This window comes from Bremia lactucae, assembly GCF_004359215.1.
Source record: "Bremia lactucae strain SF5 chromosome Unknown BlacSF5_NotPlaced_201_SHOA01000006.1_244224bp, whole genome shotgun sequence".
In the NCBI taxonomy this organism is placed as follows: Eukaryota; Oomycota; class Peronosporomycetes; order Peronosporales; family Peronosporaceae; genus Bremia; species Bremia lactucae.
Window position 1 is genome coordinate 189859 of NW_027152052.1, and position 6547 is coordinate 196405.

Here is a 6547-nt window from a genome sequence, read left to right on the forward strand (position 1 = left end):
CTCCTAGTGGATTCGGGTGCATCACAAAATTTTGTGAAACTCGCGGCTCTAAGAAAGAGACCGGCGATGTTTGAGTCGCTTTGCCAGGATGGCAAGCGAGAAGAGGCGACCGTTCGTTTAGCGAACGGCGCGCTCGTTAAGTCTGAGGGAGTTCAGGTAGAACTCGCCTTCAGCTTTAGTGACTTCTCTTGTAAAGAGAAGTTCACAGTGCTAGGAATGGAGAGTCCGTATGACCTCATCCTAGGCATGCCATGGTTGGCAAAGTACCAACCATGGATAGACTGGCGTACACGCACAGTTGCGAACTCTACGCAGGACACCGGAAAGGATGTGCTCCTGCGAGAGGCCTATGCAACTGATGTCGTGTCGAACACAGTTGAGGGTGCGTTGACGGGATGTCAAACGTCACCAATTCCTACCCAGCTCGTGGAGACTGAGGTAGTGAATAGGACGATGACAAGTAGTCATGCGTCTGAATGTCCTGCACAGAGCCGAGAGCCTGTGGTAGTAGACGGCGAGCTGACAAGAAGTCATGCGTCGCATAAACCGGCACTGTGCCTAGAGCCTGGTGCGGTTGGAAGGGGTGCGTTTGCCAGGGGTGCAACGGTATCCGCTTCTTAGAAAAGGGTCGTGGTGACTCGAAGAACGATTACTCGACAGATTAGGACGATCAAAGGCACGTCTAAACGAGTGACCTTTGGATCAGTCTCTAATGAAGAGGACGGGCCTTCGAACGAGGTGTTCGAGGCCGTCAAAGACGAAATTGCGGAGGCATCCTCAGTTGAGGTGCTCCGGCAAGTCTTTAAATCTGTCGAGGAGATAATAGAACATCCGGAGATGTCGTGGGATCTGTTCCTTGCCATATAAAAAGAAGTAAAGATCAACGAAATAGTCGCACCAGTTTCAGAAGAGAACTTGCTGGACTGTTGCTCGTCGTCTACAATAAACGAGAGCGTCCTATAAACAGACAAAAATAAACGGTTCGCTGCTCAATGGTCGGCTGCCTTGTGAGATAGTCCGTCCTTTCAGGTTCTGTTGAAACATCGCGATGTGTTCCCAGAAGAAGTGCCGAGCCGCCTACCAGCAGATAGGGGCATCGGGCACGAGATAGACCTCGAACCTGGCACCAAGTATTGTGTGACCAGGCAATGGCCGTTGCCGAAAGAACAAGTCGATTATATCGATGAGTTCTTTGACAAGCGAGCCAAGGTGGGACATGTGCGTGAGAGCAAATCGCTTCACTGCAGCCCGACCTTTTGTGTGACTAAAGCCACAGGTGGATGGCGTGTGGTTCATGCTTACAATAAGCTACACACGGTGACCATACCGGCGAAAACGCCAATTTTGCGGAAATATGTCTTGTTGAACTCCATGGGAAAGTCACCTATCTTTTCCGCGTTGGATTTAAAGGATGGCTTGTGTCAGGTACTCATGAGAGAGTCCGATGTAGCCAAAACGGCAAAAAGCACCCCAAGTGGTAGCTTTTGGGAGTGGCTTGTGATGCCCCAAGGTTTGAAAAACGCATCGGCGACATTCTACCGGGTGGTCGCTCACGTTGTGCGTCAGCACCGTGCCTACGCGCCTCACTACTTTGACGATGTATACGTGCAGAGTAGGGCCGAGGATGGGCTGAGCGCAATAGAGTCGTACAAGCGTCATTCAAGACGCTGTGTTGCAGACTTTACAGGATGCCTAATTGTACGTCAACTTGCAAAAGTGCGTCAAAAGGTCCCCGAGATACCTGTGCTGGGCTGCGTCGTAGGTACACATGGTGTACGAGCAGACCCAGACAAGGTAAAATCGGTGAAGGAATGGCCATTCATTGGCATCTCTAGCCTCGAATGGCAAGATGGCTAACGTTCTTCTGTGAATTTAATTTTAAAGTTTAATGTATGTCGGGTAAGTCGAATGGCTTGGCTGAAGCGTTATTTCGCAGACCAAACTTCGAGGCAAGACACCTGGAAAGGAAGTCTCGGGGCCAAGGCATAAGTTGAGTCGTCAGCTTTAGAAGCTATGAAGGTCTACCACGTGAAGAGCTTGTTGTCCTCCGAAATAACGAGAGCTATTGTCAAGATGAATATTGTCGCATGCTGTTGAATCACTTCGGCGGACGAAATCCCCCCCTTCCGTCGCACCTAAAGGCTAAGCTATATCGCTTCAGCTACAGCGATGGCTTGCTATGGCATCAGCTGTCACCTTGTGATCCTTTGAGAATTTATGTGCCTCATGACACAGATCACGAGCTGAAGCTTCTTCACGAGCTCCATGATGCGCCATATTATGGGCATCTGGCCGTATAAAGACAATTTTACGAGTGTTAGATGAATTTTGGTGGTCACACCTATAAAGATAGGTGGCCAGCTATATTCGCTCTTGCGACAGTTCTAGCACATTTAGCCTGCACCGTCCAGCAGTGCGTAACTGAAGCCGCTACCATTTCTAACCAGCTGTTGGTAGTCAGTAAGTCTGGGCTTCATGTTTGGCATGCCGCCCGATCATAGGGGTCGGACGGGGCTCGTCGACTTTGTAGACAGACTGAAAGAGATGGTGCATTCAGCACCCTGTAAGACATCGATCACAGGCAAGGAGGCATATCTCTTGTTCCTGGATCATGTTTACCGACTACACGGGATGTCGAGTCCATAGTATCGGACCGGGATCTACGTTTTACGTCTGGTTTTTGGCGACATGTGTTTGAGCTGCTAGGTAGCAAGCTCCACATGTCGACCGCAGATCATCCCCAGACCGATGGCCAAACAGGACGTGCCAATCGGGTCGTGGCGGATGTCTTGCGCACTATAGCAACTCCCAAAGAGTGGAGCAAGCAATTGCCCTGTGTGGAGTTCGCTATAATTAACATTGTCCACGTCAGCACGGATGAGACAACGTTTTAAAGTAACGGACTGCGCCATCCTCGGACGCCAGTCTCGTTTGTGTGCAGCCCGAGTCTTAGTGGGAGAGGGCCGCTCACTACGCTCGGTGCGAAAGAGAGACATAGTTTCGTCAATATAACAATGACCCATGAGGGTATGATATCAACGAATGAAACTTGCCCTAGTGGCCCTGCCTGTTTAGCTGTGGTCAATATAATTACTTCCCTTGACCGACGGCGGTGTCATAGGCGAGTTTGATGCTAAAAGCGTGAGCGAGGCTTAACGGTGTGTGAATGAGCGATTAGCCATCACACGAAAAGTCCGTGACGCGATGGCAAGCGCACAGGACAAGCAAAAAGAATATGCGGACCAAAATAGTCGCAGAAATAGTGAGCGCTTTAGATGGGTGAAAAGGTACTATTAAGTACCGCTACCCTACCTTAAAATGCAATTTTTGTACTACCTGGAGGACCTTTCAACAAGAAAGCGTTGATTACCACCCGGATTCATCAGTGCAGGCGGCGCCCGATAGGAGTGACGATCTCGCCCACCTACTCGCGGCTGCCTTTACTTCGTCCGTTCAGTCACAGGCGTTAAACATTGCTGAACGACGTATTGCGGATCTCGAGGGTCAAGTCTCGCGATGTCCGAGCGAAGGCTCGTCAGAGTTATGAACGCCTGAAGACTCGCTTGGACCTATTTGAGAGGATAATGCTGAGGGATCCGCGTTATTCGCGTGATGTCCCTCGCTCTCCAAGTCCTGTTCATGGTGGAAGGAGTCGGTCGGCTGATAGTTTTCTTACCTTCTCAAACTCCCTTCTACATTCCGTTTCAGACGAGCCACGTAATATAAGGGGTGCATCTTCATATACAGTGGAAGGGTGAGCCTATAATTAAGGTCTCCAACCATTTCTACCACCGTAAAGAGCCCAATGAAACGCGGCAACAACTTCGTTGTACCGCTTCGTGTGGCAAAGGTATCAGTTCCTCGTCCAGTGGAAAGATATTCCGAAGAGTTTCGGCTCTTGGGAACCGATCGATACCCTACGTATTGAGTTGCTCGATTTGGTGGCTGCGTCTGAAAAGAAGGACCAGCTGAGGCCTCTTCGCTAGTCTCAAATGAATTAGCAGAAGCAGCGTTGTGACAAGAAACAGACAATACAGTACCGCCCATGATGTTTTTCACCCGCAAGCGAATAAAATTAATTATATGCGACCGCTGTTTCATCGTATAGAAACGCGGATGAATGTGGCGCGTGAATTCTGCCTCGTATTAGTCGGGCGATTTATTTGAACGCAACACGACCGGATCGGGAAAATACGCCCAAGCGATTTTCCCTGACCCTTCCATTATTTAAAGACGCCATACTATTTATGTGCGTCAAGAAGAGCGCGCTCTAGGAGCGACGCTCTTGGCCTGCTTAAACGAGGCCATTTAGATGGATGGGGCATCAGTGATATGCCACCCGTCACATAGCCACATTCTAAACGACTGGCTTGTGACACCGGCTGAGCACGTTCACGTGTCGTCGGCGGAGCTTTAGGCTCCGAATCCTCTATGTCAAAACCATTGTCGATTATGGTCTGAAAAGGCGTTGTGGTTGTACCCAACGGAGAAGCGACTGCGCCTTTATGGGCAGCACTCTCATTACCTGTCGCTGCGCTTTCCAGCGCAGACGACGAGACAGCATTCGTAAATGCTGCTGTCACTATGTTGTGAGCCATGAGAGAAGTTTGGATGGGCAATAATGCGCCATCATCCTTCCTCATGAGCTCGTTGTCCGCATCATTACTATGCATTCACAGCAGGAGGCATGACGCCTTATGTCATTCCCGATGACGGCTAGCGTCATAAGTATCGCGAGGAATCTAGAAAGGTACGCTCGTTATAGATATAAGTGTTATCTATAGATATGACATACTGATCGGTAAAAACAGGTAATAACTTTTAATGCGATTAAATGTAAATCATTCTGAAAACTATTTACTTCTTGGTAAATGCGCAGGAGGAGCCGGATTACCGCTCCCGCGACGACACTGTACTAGAGTATTTAGTGCGTTCGGCGAGGTTGCTAAGGCGCCGACCACAAGTATCTCACTGCACGCACAAGAAGACAGTTGAACCGCTTCCGCGCTGTGCTAGGGTGTGTAATACAAGTTTAGCCGCATGAAGACGTGCCCGCCTACATGTAGGAAACGATAGTTTTTTGCATGATTTTATCGAGTGTTTGTGCCAGATGTATACGCAGAAGTAGATAAAAAGTAAACTTATATATTAACCATATCATAGCTCAGCGGGTAATGTAACGGGGTGTCCCGTTGCATAGTATTATTTCCTGTAAAAGGAAATAAGCAAAGAAAAACAAAACTATTATCTCTAATAATTTGACTTAAATAGCTCCAATAATACCAAATTTGATATTTTTGATGCAATAAGACATTAGCTCTATTATTTAATTAACACCGCCAACGTCTCAAGTCACGATTGTGCGGTGCGCAAGGAGGCGCCATACTTAGTTAAATATTAATATATAAAGTTCAGAAGTAGATAGACAATCGTTACGTTGGAAACTAATTATATTAATACAATTTTTCTTTTCCCTAATTCTTATCCTTTAAAACTTTTTAGTAGCTAAAGACCCTTAGCCACTTAAAAATCTTCCACTGTACCCCTACGTAAAGTTTCGAGGCACCTAATCTGCACTGTAATTAACGCAAGGTCAACTAGTCCTTAATACTAGTGCAAGTGAAAGGAACCCCACCTAGGAGCACTTTGTAGTCTGCTCAACGCCCACGCACGTTCCATCTAACATGGGCATGTTGAATGAAGAAGAAGGGAGCTTCCAATCCCCTCAAGAAGGTTATCCTGCAACGCGTGAGAGGTTTTCTCATTTGAGTGACCTCGAATGGAAAGCGATCGAACGAATGAGTTTGGTCGTAGGTAGGCCAGCCGTTGGCGCTATGCTGTTCACTCTGGGCAAAGATGAACAGCATGCGGTCATAGCCCAGTTCATTTGCCACGGACTCGATGAATTCATTTAACACGAACACGACGAATTCAAGAGAAAGTAGCCTTGCTTTACCAGGAAGGCTCTTAACTGATGAAATTGTTGAGATAGCAGCATTTCATGCTGCTAATAAGTCGACGCTTTCGCGTCGATATGAAAGCTTGTAGATAGAAATATCTATTTCAGGCAGTCGAAGGCGACTCCCTTCTGAGATGGTTCGTCGGTTAGACGACGCCATAGAAGCTCGTCGTATCAGTGATGATGCGACAAAAGTGAAATTTGCATGTCCAACTTAGCCGAACGTGCCAAATTTTGGGCCTTGGGGCTCAAGCCTCACGACCCATAAGTCTTTGGGTCTTATGGTCTTTAGACCCGGCGCCGACAAACATTTGATCCGCCACATGCCGAGCGTGACATGCATACGCGATACCTGGTCAGTTGTATAGTAGTCATTCAATAGATGAACAAACACAGGTATCTGTGTTTAATAAGGTCTTGCAGACGGTCCTGTTATGATAAACCTGTTCCGACTAGAATGAGAGTCGCTAGACCAAGCGATCTCTAAGACGACGAGAAAATGGAGGTCCAGAACCCATGGATCTCACGTATTTAAAGTGCAAAAAACCTCACTCTTCAAGTTACAACCGATTACAAAATTGTAATCGT